The sequence below is a fragment of the Sorex fumeus genome, unplaced genomic scaffold (assembly GCF_029834395.1).
Source record: "Sorex fumeus unplaced genomic scaffold, SorFum_2.1 ptg000048l, whole genome shotgun sequence".
Taxonomy (NCBI): Eukaryota; Metazoa; Chordata; class Mammalia; order Eulipotyphla; family Soricidae; genus Sorex; species Sorex fumeus.
Genome location: NW_026606105.1, coordinates 2,074,729 through 2,092,823, shown reverse-complemented (window position 1 = coordinate 2,092,823; position 18,095 = coordinate 2,074,729).

The window sequence follows — 18,095 nt, the reverse complement described above, 5'->3', positions numbered from 1 at the left end:
TCAGCACCACCACCTCATCCTCCAAGTTGAACACTTCTCTCACCACCCTCTCCTACCCTTCCCCCCATCCTAAACCCCTCACCCCACAAGTGGCACGTTTCCTACTGAATGTTTTCATGTTCTTTGCTTTCATTGCCTTTGGGAGTTTGCTATTCCGCCATTATGTTTCTTTATGTCCCGCATATATGAGAGAGATCATTCTGTGTCACTCTCCCTCTGACTAACTTCACTTAGCATGATACGCTCCAGGTCTCTCCCTGTCACAGCAAATTTCATGATTTTTGTCTTTCATAATGGCCAGAACTCAGGGACTTTCACTTGCAGGCAATATGCTCCAACCCTTTGAGCTATTTCTAGCCATGCCCTCACCTTTACTCATTATTTCTTTTGGGTTCATGCATGCTCTTTATTCTATGTGGACAACTTGGTCACCTTCTAGGGCACACTCATGTACTAATTCTGGGGATTTGGAAGGAACAGTAAGAAATGAGATCAAGGAGCTTATTTCACCCATGTTCTTTCTTTCCAAGTTATTATTGCTATTTATTCAGGATAAAAGGGCTGGAGCGATAGCACAGTGGTAGGGCGTTTGCCTTGCGTGCAGCCAGCCTGGCCATGCTAGGTTTGATTCCTCCGCCCCTCTCAGAGAGCCCAGCAAGCTACCGAGAGTGTCTCGCCCACATGGCAAAGCCTGGCAAGCTACCCATGATGTATTCAATATGCCAAACGCAATAACAATAAGTCTCAAAAAAAATGGAGACTTTACTGGGCCTGCTCGAGCAAATCAATGAACAATGGGAGGATAGTGTTTTTCAGAATAAATAGGGCACGAAGTTCAGTGCATGTATTTAGGATTATCCCACTGGGCGGGGGGGGGGGGGGGGTGGTCAGAGTGACAATAGAGCAGATAAAGTACTTGTCTTGTAGGCAGCCAACCTGGGTCTGATCCCCAGCACTCCATATGGTTCCTCAAGCCTTACCAGGACTGACCCCTGAACACAAAGTCAGGAGTAAACTTTGAGCACTTCTGAGTATGCCCCCAAACAAGCAAACACACAAACAATAATCATACGATTATTCCACTGGTCCCCAAGGACCAAGTGCCCAGTCTTCAAGAGAAATATTTGCTGCCCAGTTAGACTCTTTACAGATAAACTCTGAACTTTTATTTTTTAAAATGTTTTGGCCATTCCCAGCCATGCTCAGGGGTTACTCCTGGATCTGCTCTCAGAAATTATTCCGGGTGGTGCCTGGGGGACCATATGGGATGCTGGGAAATCACCCATGTTATTTCCACGCCCACTAGTGATAGGTTTTACCCCTCAATGGGTTAGTCTGAGAGATCTTAGCCACATCTGCTTCAAACAATCAGTCACAATGAAAATGGCAGCTGAAAGCAAGCAAGCTATGCCAAGTGCTATTCCCAAGGACAGAGAAGCTTGACAAAGAAAAACTTGTTTCTCTTTCAGTGGGAGAAAGGGTGAGGGTGAACCCTACTCCTGAGTTAAACCAGAGACACTCAAGGATTCATGCAGACAGTTTGTTCTCATGAACCCACATGGAATTAGGGGTAGGGTGAATGCACTGTGGGTTTGCTTCCCTGAAGGTCATTTTTGGTTCTAAATTTTCAATTTCTAGACTTGTTCTTCAGGCACATGTTCTTCCTTGAACATGAATCTCCCTTGTTCGTTTCTATGTGTCTTTGCTTTCTCTTCAGGCCTGTGTTCTCTGTTGAACACACACTTTTTTTCCTTCTCCCCCTCACATCTTCCCAAGTAAGTTCTGTTCGAAACTCTACAATGCTGACATCCAAGTAGTAGAACACCAGATTTGCTGGGATGTAATGTAGAAGCCAACCAATCTCAATTAACAAAACCATTCACATTGAAGCTTAACTTACAACAAAAGTTATTAAACAAACTCCTCAAGGAAGGACTTGGTGTTCCCATGGTGAGATACAAAATTTTCCCCAAGGGTCTGGAGCGATAGCACAGTGAGTAGGGCATTTGCCTTGCAAGCGGCCGACCTGGGTTTGATTCCCAGCATCCATATGGTCCCCTGAGCATTTCCAGGGGTAGTTCCCAAGTGCAGAGCCAGGAATAACTCCTGTGCATCGCCAGATGTGACCCAAAAAGCAAAAAAAAAAAAACCCAAAATTTTCTATAGAAATATTTTTTTGATCATTACATTAACTGTTTCATGGTAACAAGCCATATAATATAAATCACTCTGGGCCTGCGATGGTGGCAGGCATGAGGGGGATTGGGAAAAAAAAAAACAATGGTGGAGGGAAGGTGACAGTGGTGATGGGATTGGTATTGGAATAATAAATACCTGTAACAAATCATGAACAACTTTGTAAATCACAGTGTTTAAATAAAGTGGAGGAAAATAAAAAATACAAAAACTTTCTTGCTTCAAAATAGTTTTGTCAACCTTATAGACTAAGGGACACTAGCTAGATCAGTCTCCATCCAGGGAAAGCACTGTAGAGAAATTGCCTCCTGTTTCTATTGATAGAGTGATAGGACCAGGAACTAAAACACGCATTGATTTAAGCAGTTAATTAAGACTTGATGGATTATATATATATACCTGCCTAGCACACTGTGATATCCAGAAGCTTGAACCACTAAACATTACTCACTTTTAATTCTAATTTTCTCCTCTTTTTATTTGAATGGAAACACACTTGTTGAACAATTAAATAATATTATTTCTGAAATGAAGTCAGAATTTATTCAAAGTTTACTTATTTTAGAGATGGAGAATCTAAGGTTAAAGATACTCAAAAGCCACCTTTTCCAAAATTAGGTCAGTATAGCTTCTACAATCTCAACATACGATTATTTTTTTTTCTTTTTTTTATTAGTGAAAAACCATGAGGTACAGTTATAGGCTTACAAATTTTGTGCTTGGGTTTCAGTTATACAATGATCAAGTGCCCATCCCTCCACCAGTGCCCGTCATCCATCCCCATGGGTCCCAGCATCCCCCCCATCCTCATCCCCCCCCGTCCCATCCTGCCTCTGTGGCAGGGTATTCCCCCTTGTTCTCTCTCTCTTCTTTTGGGTACTGTGTTTTGCAAGAGAGGCTTTGAGTGGCAATCATGTTTGGTCTATCGACTACTTTTAGCATGCTTCTCCCACCCTGGGAGGGCCCTCACAACACCCTTCATTTGGTACTCTCTTCTCTATCTGAGCTTCCTTTTCACCTAGAGCCTGTGGCTGGCCTTCCATTCATGGAGCAAAATTCCTGGTTCTAATCTCAGCCATTCCTGTGTGTCACTCTCCCTTTTTTCAACATACGATTATTTTGATGAATGCTTATATGAAAAAGTAATAAACTATATGGCCAGTACCATTACATCTTACAAGTCTGAGATACCACTCCTGTTCTAGCTGGTGATTGTTGATTGATAGCACTGCACTGTCCTCCCGTTGTTCATTGATTTGCTGGAGCGGGCCAAGTAACGGCTCCATCATTGTGAGACTTGTTACTGTGTTTGGCATATCGAATACTTCACAGGTAGTTTGCCAGGCTCTGCCGTGCAGGCGAGATACTCTTGGTAGCTTGCCCGGCTCTTTGAGAGGGGCAGAGGAATCGAACCTGGGCCCACCGGGTCAGCTGTCTGCAAGGCAAACGCCTTATCCGCTGTGCCATGCTCCAGTCCTGTTGATTCATAATTGCCCATTATTTTTTGAACACTTATCATGTGCTGGTACTGTCATATGTACTTGCTAAGTCATATGTACTTGCTAAGTCATGTATCTAGAACAATACACATGTGAAGATGGTGACAGGATGAAGAAGATGGTTTCTTCAATGGGACTGGAACCTCATTCCCATGTTTTCTTATGCATGTGCCTTCAGTCTTGCATGCCTGCAAAAGCCCTTACTCACACTGATTCATGCATGGTTACATCTGAAACTCTTGCCTTCAGAAGTGGGGTTACACTCCTTGATTGCCGTCTTAGAACTTTCATTTTGGACTATTTCAATCATTGGTATGGTTTCCCCAGGATCTGGGATACAGAGGAGAAGAGAGTGATGACTTCTTTGATTTCCTGGGATTTACACAAAGTGAGAGAGGAGGAATGTATTATAAGGGAAAAAGGATTAAACACGAATTAAACAACTACATTTAATTACTTACTCTAATTATTGCTGTCATCATTCTACAGAGTTAAGGGTAAAACAAAGCTTTCAGTCTCTACAAAGTCCATTCGGTTTGGAGGTTGAAAAAGCTCTAATATAACTTCCAAAAATAAAATTATGATAGAATAGGCCAGGAGCAATGGTACAGTGAGTGGTGTGCTTGCCTTGCATGTGGCCGACCAGGCTTCAGTCCTTAGCATCCCATCCCCGTGCACTGTCAGGACCAGTTCCTGAGTGCAGAGCCAGGAGTAACCTTTGAGCATTTCCAGCTATGGGCCAAAAAGAAAAAAAAAACTATGATAGTGCTTATTATTTTTTTTTTATCAGACCCTGAATGTAAGTGATTCTGAATCCGCATGACAATTCTGAAGATAGTTTCTTATCTTACAGGTGAATAAACAGAGTTTTGAAGTTCGTGACTAAACTCTCTATACTTGCAGGCAGTAATGCAGTGATGAGGTTTGAGCTCTGTTGTCCTCCACGTCTGAACATGAGTTTTCCGTGATTACATGCTTCTGAGTACAGAACACAGAGCAGGAAAGGAACTTTGGAATTTGTTTTTCTATTATCCTTAACTAATTCTTTAGTGTTACATTTCAAGATTAGGGTATCTTTAAGCTCAGTAAATATGTGTTAATTAACTGACTTTTTAAGCTAGAAAAATGCTCCCTTCTTTCTGTTTTTTAATGCTCACACATCTTAATAGGCCGAGTGCAATACTAGTGGGAGTCATTCTGTGAAAAACAAAACAAAACAAAAATGTGGCAATGCCTTTTGTTTGTTTACTACTAATAAAGCATTTTTAAAATAGTTCATCAGAAGCAAGAGCTTCATTATCATATTTTCAAAATAACAGTTCTTCCACTGAGCTGAACTGTGTTTTCCCTTTTCAAGTACACCCACCTTCCTAACAGGGATCTTTTTCAGTCATTGTTTTATTTTTTTGCCTGACTCTCTGTTGGTTCCCACATTTCTCATTACAAGGGAAATTTAAACCTACTAATTGTGGCATCAGCCACTGAGTACTCAACTATATAGAAAATAAGGTGTCATTTTATAATTAATAGTATAATAGCTTTGCTAAGCTACACTCCTGAAACAGTACAGGGAAGCAATTCTTCTCCAAGGAAAGGAAATAAATTCAAAGCTAAAAGATTGGATAGTGACAAAGGGTTGGTAGCAGAGGATTTTCTCTTTAAAAAGGTGGTGAAAGAGATGTAACAAAATGTACCACTTCAGCCATTTTTTAATGTTTAAATGGCCACATAAAAAAATTAAAATCTTATGCAGCTACTACTACTAGTATCCATTTTCAGAGATTTTTCATAAGCACAATCTCTCCCAGGGATGGATATTTAGCTCAACAGGCTGAATTTGCTTTGTATGTAGGATGCTTTCGTTTGATCCCTGTTCTGTGTGACCTCCTGAGCACAGCCTAGAATGACATGAGCACTGAGCTAGAAGTTGTCCCTGAGCACTGCTAGTTGTGGCTTTCAAATGCACAAATAAATCCTCTCCATCGTCTGCTAAATGGAGCCTCATTTATAAATTTATAGAGAACATATGCATCACTATATAAATTTCACCATATAAATGCATTACTTTAGGTACCTGTTGTAAGTGGTTCTTTGTATCTGGTGCAACAAAGAATGTGAAATAGCTCATTACTGCTTTTTAATGTTGATTATGTGATAATATTTAGATTTTGTTGGGCTAAATCAACTATTTTGTTAAAATTCATGTTACCTACTTCTGTTTTATTTTGAAAATGATGCTCTTAGAAACATTGAACCCGTACGTGTGTTTCATAGTATGCTTTTATTGGACAGGGTTAATACAAAATTGTGTCTGAGAAAAAATATCTTTCCACTTCCTTACTGATAACCGTAGGAAATGTATCATCAGTACATTCAGCTCTTAATATTCAGCAAATAGGAGATAAGTGTATTTACCCAAAGATACGACTCTTCAACTGTTAAATACAAAACAAGGGTGCGGATTATTTTAAACATAAAAAATCCTCCCTCCAAGAACATAAAAGGAGACATAATCTTCTTCATATAATTAGAAGGGTGACAAAATAATGTCTCTTGTCTTTAAAAACAAAAAAATACATGCAATTTGCAGCATCATGGATAGAACTAGAGGATGCATTGCTGAGACAGTCAGAACGAAAGGGACTGATACAGAATGATCTCTCTCATATGTGGGACTGGAAGATACACAGAGAGGAAGAAACAAAGATCCAAAGGCAACATCATGGGAAAATGACCCACAAAATTTTGTTTGGGAGGTGAGAGAGAGGGGCTGGGGGCCTTGGAGGAGGGAGACAGGGACATTGGTGATGGGTATGGTGTTGGAATTATGTCCACAAGAAACCGTTAATAATAGTCTTGTAAGCCAAATAATAATAGTAAGTAAAGTAAGTAAAGGCCCTCCTGTTGTTCGTCGATTTGCTCGAGTGGGCCCAGTAACATCTCCATTGGAGACTTTGCTGTTACTGTGTTTGGCATATGGAATACGTCACGGGGAGCTTGCCAGGCTCTGCCGTGCGGGCGAGATACTCTCGGTAGCTTGCCGGGCTCACCAAGAGGGGCGGAGGAATCGAACTCGGGTCGGCCATGTTGGCTGCGTGCAAGGCAAACGCCCTACCGCTGTGCCCATACCACCCTGAACGTGCCCGATCTCATCTGATCTCGGAAAATAATAATAATCATAATAATAATAATAACAATAATAAACCAAATAAACAACACTGGGAATGTGTGAGCCTTCCACTCTCAAATTTCTGGGCTCTAAATGTATTACCTCCTCTTCAAAGGGAACTTCCTGTTCATTTTTTAGGGAAGTTTTTTTAGGTAGGAACTTGATTGAAAGAATTCAAAATAAGAAGACCACTCAACCTATGGGACTGCCTCTGGTTTTTAAGGGTTGATTAGACTCTCAGAAAAATAATACTAGTGTTGGGGCTGGAGTGATAGCACAGTGTGTAGGGCATTTGTCTTGCATGCGGCCAACCCAGGTTAAATTCCCAGCATCCCATATATTCCCCTGAGCATTGCCAGGAGTAATTCCTAAGTACAGAGCCAGGAGTAACCCCTGAGCATCGCCGGGTGTGACCCAAAACGCAAAAAAATAAAAGAAAAGAAAAAAAGAAAAATAATACTAGTCTTTAAAAGAGCAAAGGGAGAGACTCACAAATAAATCTCAGAGCCACAAGCTGCAGAGATGCCTCCAGACCCTGTTCCAGGCTGAGTTTCATCTGGGTCACCCTAGAAGTATTGAATTGATAAATTCCACCCCCACAAGTAGAACCCCAGCGGCCAACAATCTCCACAACCAAATTGCTGACATCCTCACAGCTGATCTCCACAAGTTCGGTACAAGCCTCATCCAGAAGAATGAATCTGCTGAAAAACTAAGGCAGTGGGTTTTGTGACTGAAATATCTAGGCTCTCAGGAAGTTGGGATTGGATGACCTTCCCCCATCTTCCTGTTCTCCTGGGAGCCTGGCAGTCATGCCTACAAACTGTCTCTGGTGCCTTGTAAGTTCATTAGCAGTCATGATCTAGAGACTCACAAATAAATCTCGGAAGAGAGCAACAAGCTGCAGAGACGCCTTTGTACCCTAAAGTCACCATCCAGTTAAATTAAACTCCAGCTGTAACACCCTATAAATTTTTAGAATTCTTGGAGCATCTCACACTGTAGGTCACTGATATACCAGGAGTGTAAACAAGAATGCGACTGATATTGATAAAAAAAAAATTAGCACACAAGGCTCAACCTGTAACAACAGTTTAGTGATCAAGGGTTTAATAGCTCCAGGATGAGATACAAAAACCTTCACACACTTTCCTCTAAGGAAACTTTTTGGGATCATTTTTAGCAGATTATTCAAAACAATCAGTACAAAATAAATTATTTAGGACCTACTTTTGGGGCAGACTTGGGTGGCGGAGGGAGAATTCAAAATAATGTTGGTGGAAAGGTATAATGATGGTGGGATTGGTGTTGAAATATCAAATTAATAAATTATTGTGAACAACTTTATAAAAACAAAACAAAATAAAATAAAAGAGCTAACAGAAATACTCTGTAGGTCTCGTCAAATCAGCGCCATTGAAACAGCAGGAAATTCTGCTGCCCCTGCCTAATGTTCTCTGCCTCTGAAAGAGACATTTGAAGGGGAAACAGATTCTGGAAGTTACAGCAGTAAAAGAAATGACAAGTCATAATTACTTAGGTAGGCAGAATATTACATATACTTTTTCTACTTCAGCTATTTTAATACAGAATCTTATTATACTTCAATGTTAGGGTTTTGCCTCATTGGGTCACTTGATCAGACTCTGGCCCTCTTTCCACATAAAGTTCAGTCCCAAAGAACCTTTTCTTTTTTTCCCAGAGCTACCTTGACTCTTCCTTTTCTTTCACCTCAAAGATAAGCTGTGAAAAAGGGACCTCGAAGCTATTTTGGGCACTTTTTATTCGACTCTAAAGTTCTGTTCACGGGCCTGTGCAGGTTTTCACATTCTCATCCAGAACAAGAGACACTCAAGCGTTTCCATCTGAACTTTCCCACTTATGGGGAAAATTCTTCTGTGGAGGGATGAAGTCCAGCTCAGTGATTCTATTTAAGGAGAATCCTATTTTGAAAAAGTCAATGCAAGACGGGGAGTGGTAGTGTGTGTGTGTGTGTGTGTGTGTGTGTGTGTGTGTGTGTGTGTGTGTGGATGATGGGAGGGTAGACAACAAAAGGAGAGAGGGAGAAAGGTGAGCGAGAAACAGAAACATTGGAAGTGGCTTGGAGCTTGGCAGGGGTGAGATGGTAGGCGAGAAGCCAATATAAAAGGCAGACAAAGGAAGAAACGGAAGAAACGGAGAAAGGAAGGAGCTGAGAACTGAGGTAGGGGAGGATTCGCAGGAGTTAATAGAGAAGAAACAGGCTTTATTCTCTGCCTGTTCCCCCAGCGCAGGGTTTTATTTGAAAGGACTCACAAAAGTGAAGTGCCCATGAGCTCACATGGGCATATGTTAATTTGGTGTTGCTGCAAATCTAATGCACAAGGTCTTTTCAATTATAAAGTGGTTAGTGCCTGCTCCTTCCTGCACATTGAGGCAACGGCTCTGAATGGCCTCGCAATGACCTCACAGCACTGGGAGGATAAATAATGCCATAATTTCATTTTTTGCTTTAATTAAGAAAATCTCAAGAGGCTCCCTTTCTCTCATCCACCAGGAAAAAAAAATAAGAAGTCCATCAGTTATGATTTTAGCGATGCACTTTTCTTTTCTTTGGGGGATTTTTAATTGTTCCTGCATATTTAAAGAGCGCCATCATTTTTCAAGATCTTTAGTGGGGAGGAGCTATGGTCTTTGGGGCTAAAGCTCTTGGGATGCTGAAGTCGCCTGCATCCCTAATGTGACTGGGGTGTAAGCTGGTTGCCCACCATCACATTCACTGCTGTTTTTGGACCACTGTCAATCAAATCTACAATTTCATTTTTCTAAACATACATCTAGGGTCTGCTCCAGGAACCCTCAGGAGGGAGTTGTTTCCATGATTCCCCCGAAACCCTTCTGAGTTTAAAGTTAGGATGCCAGTTCCTATAACCCATGTCCTATAGATGCTGGTTTCTGTCCAAGGACTCTGCTCCTTGACCCTTTCAACTCCTTTTCCTCCAGAAAAATGAAAAAGACCCCAACTTGTCATCACACACATTTCTTACTCAATAGAACTCTGATGACTAATCAGCAAGCCTGTGATTTCTTGAGAACCCAGGCTTAAAAGACCTTGGTGCACTAAAGAGACTGCTTACCCTTTCGAGAATGCAGAGTAATTAGAAACAAAAATGGCTTACATCTTTCTTGGGAAGAAGGAAGTACTGTCTCCTGTATTCCAGTTGCATCTAAGGCAATGGGAATACAAGAACAATTATTTCTAAGGTTACACTGCTAATACATTTTTTTTGCTAAATATATACAAGATTTTCTGCCCTGCCCTCCCCTTCCCTTTGATTCCTGTTCCCTTCCCTTCCTTTCCCTTCCCTTCCCTTCCCTTCCCTTCCCTTCCCTTCCCTTCCCTTCCCTTCCCTTCCCTTCCCTTCCCTTCCCTTCCCTTCCCTTCCCTTCCCTTCCCTTCCCCTCCCCTCCCCTCCCCTCCCCTCCCTTCCCTTCCCTACCCTCCCTACCCTAACCTACATACAGATGCAGAGATTGAACTGGATTTCCTCCATAAAAAAACAAGTACTCCTGTCTTTGAGATCCCTCTCCCAAACACATTAGTTTCATGTTTTAATAGTTTTACAGCTTAATAGTTCTAAAACTCCTTGCAAAGGTATTCTTTTGGGTTAATAAAAGAACTGAGTTTCAGAAGGCTCAATAATTTACTAAAGATCACACTAATTACAAATAATGGAGTGAATTCAAGCTCAGACTTGAATCCCATGTCAGATGTCAGCAATCAATATAACGTTACTGGTGCCAGGGAAACTCAGATAAGTACCACTTGTTTTGAAGGTTAGTTTTCGATAAAAGAATGTTAAAGCGACAGAGAATTTTAAGAATGGGAGACGTAGTACAGGAGATAGGGCAGTTGCGTTGTATGCAACTGAGCCCACCTTGCAAGCATCTGACCCTGGTTAAATCCCTGACACCTCATAGGACCCCCACAACACTGCCAGCAGTGATCCTTGGGCAAAGAGCCTAGAATAAGCCCTGATCAATGCCAGGCACAACCGCCCCCCAATATAAAATTTTAGGCATAAAAATTAGAGGTCTTCTTAAGGTATTACACAAACATATAAAACATCAAATTCATTTCTTATGACAACTAGAAATCTCTTAGAAACTGAACTTGATTCACAAACTATTAATTTATATGTAGATAAATAACAGATAAATCTCCAAAAGTTTTCTAAAAAGGACCACGATTATATGACCCAAACATATAAAATAATAAAAAGTGATCAAAAACACCTGAAAAACATAGCATTTGAAACAGATAGGAAAAGTAAATATAAAGAAAACATCTACTGTCTAATTGTGTCCCTGAGTCATATTTGAATATTTTTAAAAATAATTTTTATTATAGTAACATTGTATTGTGGGCTGGAGCGATAGCACAGCGGTAGGGCATTCGCCTTACAAGCGGCCAACATGGCCGACCCGAGTTCGATTCCTCCGCCCCTCTCGGAGAGCCCGGCAAGCTACCGAGAGTATTCGATATGCCAGACACAGTAACAACAAAGTCTCCAATGGAGACGTTACTGGGCCCGCTCGAGCAAATCGACGATCAACGGGAGGACCTTTACCTTTACCTTTACATTGTATTGTAATGTTGCATGTTTCAAGTATGTGTTATAAATCCACAAATGTCTTTGTTGTGTTAAGTTTACCACTAAAAGTCCACTTTCTTACCAACAATTGTTCCTTAACACTTTTACCTCATTTAACTCACACCAGTACTCCCTTGCAGATTATTTTTTATTAGTAAAACACCATGAGGTACAGTTATTCGTCGATTGCCTCGAGCAGGCCCCAGTAACGTCTCTTTCATCCTAGCCCTGAGATTATATTCAAGGCTCTTTAGGAGAATGAGACCCATCATTGTTACTGGTATTTGGCATATTTGGTATGCCACGGGGAGTTAAGGTACATTTATAGACTTACAAATTTTTGTGCTTGGGTTTCAGTTATACAATGATCAAGTACCCATCCCTCCACCAGCGCCCATCCTTCACCACCATGGGTCCCAGCATCCCTCCCACTCCCCATCTCCCCTATCCCACCCTGCCTCTGTGGCAGAGCATTCCCTTTTGTTCTCTCTTTCCCTTTGGGTTTTGTGGTTTGCAAGAGAGGCTTTGAGTGGCAATCATGTTCGGTCTATGGTCTACTTTCAGCATGCTTCTCCTATCCTGGGAGGATCCTCCCAACACCCTTGCAGATTTTTTTAAATGTAAGTAAACTTATTTTTATTTACTACAAAGAAAAGAGATATTTTCTCTCCCCTGAGTTTGCAGTAACTTCACATGAAAGCTATTAGTGTTATATGAGAAAAAATGAAAATAGAATATAACTGTTAATATCTTATCATAACTAATATCCCTCTTTCACAAATATTCCTTCAGCTTCTCTCTGCTAACCCTTCTCTCCCTTTCTTATGCCCCATTCTTCCAAATCCCTAAATGAATTGTCTGTCCCTGGAGGCATCTAGCATGAATGTAGATATTTTATTTTATTTATGATTTATGATTGATAACTTCCCTTTCTCAACATGCTGAGCAGAGTATTTGAGGTTGTAACAACTGGAGCTCCAGAACCTCCCAGGGCTACGGTCTGATTATAACAGATGCTCAATAAATGTGTTTGTATAGAACAAAGAAATTGTCTAACCCTTAAAAAAGCAAGGAATACAAGACTTGAGAGAATTAAGAGTCTCACATTCTCAAATAACTCTGGATGAAGACAATGTGGAGAAAATGGGTTTTATTTGATAGCTATCATTTTGCACCTGAAACCAGTTGAGAGGAATTTCAAAAAGCTTCGTATTAAAATATAAGGATGAGTGGATATGTGGATTACATGAATAGTTCTAAAATTTAAGCCTATGTATTTTATGGAAATAAAATGTGATTTTTAGCTACTTTGTCCTTCACTTTCTCTTTCTCATCAAGATCTGTCTCTAATGGGTCAGATAGGATTTTTCCCCAAAGGAGTTAAGAGATAGAGCAGGTCCTTAAATAGTGCTGCTATGTTCAGTATCTTTTTGTTATGATATTGCTGAGAAATAAATCTGCTCATGGGGTGGAGTGGATATATTTACTCTAGATCTGCATGAGTTTTTTTTTGGGTGGGGGGGGGGAAATCTCTGACTTCTTCCCACATTCCAAAGATGTGCACTTGAAGGTCACTGACATTTCTTAGTGGGCCCCTAGACTGAGTGAGTGTGTGTGTGTGTGTGTGTGTGTGTGTGTGTGTGTGTGTGTGTGCGTGTGTGTGTGTGTTATGCTGCAGTGGAAAGTAGAAAGTTGTCCAGACAGCTTTGGGTCCCACATTTAGTTCTGAGTTGCCGAGAGGTTCCAGCTACTGACTAGCTTGAATAAGTGAATAAAAGAATGCAAATAAATGACTTTAATATTATGAGTATTTTGGGTCTTTATCTAGAACATTTATAATTATCATATGACCAGGAATGTGCTGCATGAACTTAAATCTTGATGATATTCACTGGGCTATGGTCAAATTGGTCTCATTATATGTTATTTTGCTTAAAATCCAGTTCCCAAAATCTATCAACTCCATCAAGTGAGAAATTTTTGTTTGTTTGCTTGTTTGGGTGGCCACACTGGTAGTGCTTGGGCCTTTCTCCTGCTTATGCACTCAGGTGTTGCTCCTTGTGGCTCAGGGGACCATATGCTTTGCCAGAGATTGAACCTGGGTCAACCAGAGATTGACCAGACACAACGCAAGCGCCCTCCCCACTGTACTATCTATCTGACCCCCAAGTGAAGACTCTGTAGTTCTGACATATGGCCCAATACAGTTCTGGTACTTCTATGTAAATGGAATATGTTAGTTAGAAATGGTCAAATAGCCTGACTACAATACAAAGTACATAAAGTAATGAATATTTATGAGAAATTAGCTGGACAAATCAAAATCTCTACATCCTGCTAGCAGGAAATGGAATGAGGGAAACTGCTTTGGAAGGTCTGGTAGATCCCCACATAATGAAAGAGAACTGTATGACACCAATTGTACTGCTAGCTATGCAAGCAAGAAAAAACAAAGACATACATCTACGCAAAAATCTTAAAGATAAATGTTTATCATAGCGTTATAATAGACAACCTACAGTTAAAAAATAGCCCAAGTATCCAATGAATAGGTAAAATATGGCCTGGCTAATAATAAAATACAATCTAGACATCAAAGGGAACTGATAGTTGCTAAACTTAGATGCACCCTAAGGATATTACACAAAGTGGCAAAAGTGGAGCCAGTTGTAGAAGACCAGCTCTGCAAGGCTCCGTTCACATAAACACCCAGATGGAGAGGGAGCTTAGTGGAGACAGATTAGTCTTGCTTAAGACTGCAGACAATAATGAGGAGTTGGAAGGAATGATAGCCAAAGGGCACAGGGTTTCTTTCAGATGCAATGCGATGTTCTAACACAGGTGGAAGGAGAGTTGCATATATCTGTGAATATTCTGAAGCTTTGACTTGCACACTTCCAATGAGTGACCAGTACAGGATGTGGTCAGTATCTGAGTAAAGCTGCTAATGTAAAATAACCTGGCGTGGTACCCCTTCACTGTTATGCAATGTTGGAATGATACATCAAGCGGCAATGTAGTACAATGACTAGACCACTGGCTCAAGTTCACATGCTGGCCATTGGCTCTGGCTCTTGTAGACCCTCGCTGGTTAAATTAAAATGAAATTAAATCCATGAATTAATCTGTAAGGAGCAGCACCTCCCTCACAAGGTTTCTGGGAATGTTCTAGATAGGGAATACTAAATATTTGACCAACAGTTCACGATCACGACCATCCTGTTGTTTGTCGATTGCCTCGAGCAGGCCCCAGTAACGTCTCCTTCATCCTAGCCCTGAGATTTTTTTAAAAAGTGCCATATTCAAGGCTCTTTCAGGGTTTGGATAATGAGACCCAGCATTGTTACTGGTATTTGGCATACTGGGTACACCACGGGGAGTTTGCAAGACTCTGCCGTGTGGGCAGGTTACATTCAGGAGCCTGCCAGTTTGTCCAAAGTAAGAATGAGATAGTAAGATGTTGTGTGGCCGGGAATGCCACCAACAGTTAAGTATACAATAATTTATAAGTGCCTATCATACATACTAAACTGAGGAGTCATATTTACTCATACAGCCCAACCAAATGTTCTATGATCTAACAAAACCATGTAATTATATTCTCCAAGAGAAGTCTAGTTCAACTCAGCCCTGTCTTGGCAAAGCAGCCGTAGGTTGTGTGAGAGCAATGCTCCACTTTCTACACTGTCCAATTGAGCAAGACTCGTCCCATGGCGAGAGGAAATATGGAACAGGTGTTATTTCTGTAAAGACTCTGGGCTTCACAGGAATGCTTTCTCCTTTGCATTGTTCATAATAGCAGAAAACTGGATTTATCCAAGTGGCTAAACTAGAGGAAATTAATTATTCTCTTCCACTGTGACTACTGTCATTTTGCTAGAAATTTTTGGCAGAATTTTTTTTATTAAGCTAGAAAAATGAGCACAATACAATAGTATTCTTTATCTGACATTTGACTTTCCCTGCTTCAGTTTCAGTTACTCCGAGTGAATCATGGTCCAAATATAGCACTGTAGCACTGTACTCCTGTTGTTCATTGATTTGCCCGAGCGGGCCCAGTAACATCTCCATTTTGAGACTTGTTGTTACTGTGTTTGGCATATTGAATACGTCATGGGTAGCTTTTCAGGCTTTGCTGTGCAGGTGAGATACTCTTGGTAGCTTGCCAGGCCCTCCGAGAGGGGCAGAGGAATCAAATCTGGCTTGGCCTGGCTGGCTGCACACAAGGCAAACCCCCTATCGCTGTGCTCCAGCCTGGTCCAAATATAATGCATAGAATAAGGCATTTGGAGGGGAGAGAGAGAGAAAATGTGCACTTTCACATAACTCTTGTTACAGTGTGTTGTAACCACTGAACTATATTATTTATTAGCACCAATCATTTAATGAGCTTAATTTATAAATTTAATTTTATAATCACTATGACATATAGGAAATCAGCATATATAGAATGTGGCACTATTTCTAGTTTCAGGTACCTGGGGGGGCAGGGGTGGTATTCTTAGAAATGATCTCTTGCAGACAAGGAGGATTTTATGATAAGATTACAAAGTGGAGTAACTATACATGTTGACATATATGCAATGTAACCGGTATTCTTCCTCAACACTTTGAAATGCATACTTTTATAGATGGTTTCAGAAGGAACATAAGACCCAAATAGTTGCAGCTTTATTATGCTAGTTTTATTATGCATACTTATAATTTCATTATGCATTTGGCTACTTCTTATGTTAAAAATATCTACTGCTGGGATTGGGGATACAGCTTAATGACAGAACATATGCCTTATTCATGGAGGATCTGGGTTTCGTCCTTGGTATCACAAATGAAATAGAACAAAACAAAAACTCCTCCTGCAGCTTACCCTGACCCTCTATTTTATGGACTTTATTTAAAGAGAGATAAGGCAAAAGTTAGTGTGAAACAAAGCTTGCCTGTATGGAAAAAGTTACTACCTCTAAGTAAAGAAGCTTCCTTAAGAGCCTCATGTAATGCTTAGCACACACTGTACTGACATTTTTAAGGCTGTTGGATGATTGATGTCTGCAGATCTGCTAATTAGTTGAGTTCCCATGAGCAAGTCACTCAACCTTAAGGACCTCAATTCCTTCATTTGCAACATAAGAGTTTTAAAAAAGAGAGTCACTTTTTTGACATCCAGACACATAGAAGGTGGTAGCTTTGGTAGAAAGTAGCCATCTTAAATTCTCAAGGGAAGTGGATGACTTAAAAAACTGTGATCTGCATGGATTAGAGATACCACTTCAAACCAGTGAGACTGGCACACATAAAGGAGAAAGAAAACAACCAGAGCTGGCGTGGATGTAGGACAAAGGAGCCCTCATCCACTACCAATAGAATATCAACTGGTTCAACTTCTGCGGAAGACAGTGCAAAGACTTCTCAAAAAATTAAGAATTGAGTTTCAACACAACCCGGCAATTCCACTTCTTGGCATCTGTCAAGGGCCTTCAAATTCTATTTTGATAGGACATTTGTGTTCCTATGTTTATTATAGCATCGTTCACAAGACACAATATCTGGAAACAACCCAAGTGCTCAGTAATAGCTGACTGAATAAAGAATTGGTGGTATATACACATAACGGCATATCTCCTATTCAGCTTGGAGAAAAGATCAAATCTTACAGCTTTCAGAACTTGAGTGGAATTGGAAGAAGTCATAGTGAGCCAGAAAGAAAGTGAAAAATATTAGATGATTTCACTCATGTGGAGTATAAAGAAACAAAGAGCTTAAACAGTACATAATGGAAACAAATCTATGGTCGATAGAACTATAACATAAGGATGCTACAGGAGGAAGTAGGGAGGAGGGAGAGGAGTTCTGGAGTATGACAGAGAAAGAACCTGGGTACTCTGCTGCTAGATAGGAAACTATCACTATCACTATCACTCTGTTGTTCACCAATTCGCTTGAGGGGGCACAATAACGTCCCCATTCATCCCTGTAACATGCTAGTGTAGCCTGATGACATATTGGGGGCTCCTTCAGGATCAGGGGAATGAGGACCATTCATTGTTATTGTTTTTGACATCGAGTACACCACAGTTAGCTTGTCAGGCTCTGCTGTGCAGGCGGGATACTCTTAGTAGCTTGCTGGGCTCTCCGAGAGGGATAGAAGTTTTTGGGGCAGCCTCTAATCACCTTTACAGGTGCTCCTAGTCAGGCATATAGGCAGGTATGATACTCTCAGTAGCCTGCCGGGTTCTCCAAGAGTGAGAACTAGAGTTTATATGTGAGAAACATAAATTTATATGTATATATGTATATATATATTTATATGCAGAAATACTAAATATAAAATAATATTAGCATTATTATAAAAATAATAAATTTGTAAAAAGGTAAGTTAATTTACTGAAAACAATAATGATTCTTTGATGTACCTCTGGAACCTAGCTTTTTTTTTTATTTCCTTCTACATCATATTTTCTAGCTTTTTTATTGATGGGAGAAGAAACTGATTGCTGAAGACCTCCTCTTGGTTATATACTCAGTGATAGCAATTAGCAGTGCTCTCACGAAGTTATATGTGGTTCTAGGGATTGAATGGGGTGAGCAGCATGCAAGACT